The sequence below is a fragment of the Chanos chanos genome, chromosome 5, assembly GCF_902362185.1.
Source record: "Chanos chanos chromosome 5, fChaCha1.1, whole genome shotgun sequence".
Lineage (NCBI taxonomy): Eukaryota > Metazoa > Chordata > Actinopteri > Gonorynchiformes > Chanidae > Chanos > Chanos chanos.
In genome coordinates, this window is record NC_044499.1 from 36643315 (window position 1) to 36646033 (window position 2719).

General features: G+C 41.8%; 1 protein-coding gene across 1 annotated transcript in view; it reads left to right on the forward strand.

Annotated features, from left to right (window-relative positions):
- The window catches only part of ephb4b (eph receptor B4b), a 31432-nt gene extending 30236 nt beyond the window's left edge, over positions 1–1196 (forward strand). Inside the window, exon 17 of the mRNA XM_030775914.1 lies at positions 1–1196. This exon is cut by the window's left edge and continues 223 nt beyond it. The gene's annotated coding sequence lies outside the window, so the exon portion shown is untranslated.
- The last annotated feature ends 1523 nt before the right edge of the window (positions 1197–2719 follow it).

A 2719-nucleotide genomic window follows, 5' to 3' on the forward strand; every position in this document is an offset into this window, starting at 1 on the left:
CAGTGAAAACCAGTCAGATAACACCACAAGTCGTACGACCAATCAGCATCCAGCACTGCACGAAGTCAACTACTGGAAGGATGACATCACAATAACGGCATTGCCTCTTTTCTGCAGATTACTCCAGGACATTCCACTGATTATCAAGGACTACTGTGACATCATAATGCTGACATGCAATAATGCCCATTTGCTGTTGGACTGGGCCTGAGAAAAAGGATTGGCCATCTTCACTTTGGTCACTGGCACAGAACTCAAGAGCTAAAAACATTAGATGAAAATGAAAGAAGTATGAGTGAGCTAATAAAAAAGACTCTTTCTATACACAATACAAAAAGTGCTTTTTAGCCTTTCCAAGATTTTTTTCAATGGACTGGTGTGGTTTAAAATAGCCGCCCTGTGTTTTTCTTTTGTTGCTGAAGAAAATTCATTTTCATTTTGCATTTTTTTTTGTAATAACGGACAAATATTTTAATCTCTGCATCCCTCAGGACACCAAAGACAAACCTGAGGTTATGAGAGCACTTTTAGAGGTCACGACATCTGTGCGTACACACACTGACTTGTTTGTCTTTAGAGAGAAGTGGTGAGAGTGGCAAGACAGTAAAAGACATGGATCCCTTTATCTTTCTCTGAATGGCAATCTTTAGCATATGCTAAAATTGCTATATAGAAGAAATATTGATTTTTTTTGTTGTTGTTGTTGTTAAAATAGAGGATCTTTTTTCAGTGAGATTGTTAATTCAGGGTTTATCATAACGCTTAATATGACTGTCATAAACCTGCCATTGAATAATAAGGTTTGATGAAAGCCTAATGGTTACTGTGGTAACCTGGTGCTTATAATCAAAAGGGGTGGAGTCTGGGATTTTGGACTGTACTGACTCCACCCCCCAAGTGAGGAGGACCAATGGCCTGCTGCCTGCACCGGATGTGAACTATTGAACCCGGAGAAGTTGCCATGGGAATTTAGCCCTTCTGAATTCTGGGAGATTTCAAATCGGATCTTCACATTGAAGGTCCTTTATTAACTATTCTAATAAACCAAGGATATTTTTAATTATTATTTTGCCTTTTTTGTAAGTATAAAAAGCATAAATATGAATGAATTTATATTTGAGCAAAAATACTGGGAAGAGAATTAAGATGTGTCATCGGCCAAGACCACGATGTAATCTTTTGTGGTCAGTCACAATAAAGGTTTTCTCTCTCCCATTTTGTGTAGCAATCTTTGTGTATCTCTCTCCCGCCGTCTCTCTCTAGCTCTCTGTTTGTCTCTCTCTCTCTCTCTCTCTCTCTCTCTGTCTCTCTCTCTCTCTCTCTCTCTCTCTCTCTTTCTCTCTCTCTCACACACACACACACACAAAACACAATGTGTATGCTCTATGAAATTTAACAGGTACACAACAGAAAAACCCAAACTCTAATTCAGGGATCCTGCAACACACAAACAGTTGAGTTCTTGCCTGGAATTCACACGCACACGCACATGCACATGCACACACACAAACAGACAGTTAGCCTGCTCACTGAGTTTGCCTTTCAATTCTGATGCCTGCATCCTGCACTAAGATTCTTATCCATGTAGTGATCCAACAGTGAAGGAGCCAGCCAGTTGATGAATGCTGTCTGCGAGTGCAAACTGTGCTGATGAGTCAGAATCAGTGAGCTATGACTGTGTATATCTGATTGTGTTTGTGTTTTGGACAGAATTCCTTAAACTCTTCGTTGGAGGACGTAATGGCAGTAGCTATCTCATAACACCCTCCTGTACACTGACACACACACACACACACACACACACTCATTCGATGAATCTTTGTGATAACATTCTGCTGTTAGAACAGGTCATGCACAGATGTTCCTCCTGACATTGAGTGTGTCTCAACGTACGTGTTACAAGTAAGAGGAAATAAAAAGGGGAGTGCATGTGTGCGTGTGTGTTTGTATGTGCTTATGTGTGTGTGTGAGTATGTGTGTGTGAATGGGTGCACGCTTGGGACAGATGGCTAGAGCTTTGTGGTGTTAACTGAGTCCTGTCCTTTACAAATAAGAATTTATCCACTCAATTTCACACATATTCTCTAGATTCCTACTCATATGGAGCAGTTCATGCTTTTATAACCTTCACAGATGAAATGAATTAAACCATAAAGGAAGACAGTGCATCAGTGAAATCATCACATACAGAAGGTGAGAGAGAGGGGGGGTGGGGTGGGGTGGGCAAAGAGGCGGATTGACTGACAGCTGTAATTCAATGCCAAGGGGTAAGGGGGTGGGCTTAAGGACCTGGGGGAAATGTAACCATAGCGATGGAATTAGGACTTTGGGATCATGAGCAAATGGGGCTTATTGATTTTTCTCCCTTCTTTTTTGGGGGCTGCCCACTTGTTTAACTTTCATCCCTCTACCCACCCTTATCCGTCTGTGAGGATGGTTCTTTCCTGTTTAGCCTCTGTAGTTTTTTCTATCTCTCTCTCTGCATCTGTTTATCTTTCTTTGAGCTGGGTGCACTGTTTGTCCAGCAAGACCTCCAGACCCTAGTATACTCATCTATCTGACCATCATTTCCCCTCAATGTTCTGCTCTCTCTCTCTCTCTCTCTCTCTCTCTCTCTGTCTGGCTGTCTGTCTGTCCTATCTTTCTTCTCTTTCTCTCCCTCGCTGCATGCCTCTACCCCACTCCCGCTGTTTCTTTGATAGATTCTCCACCTCTGTGT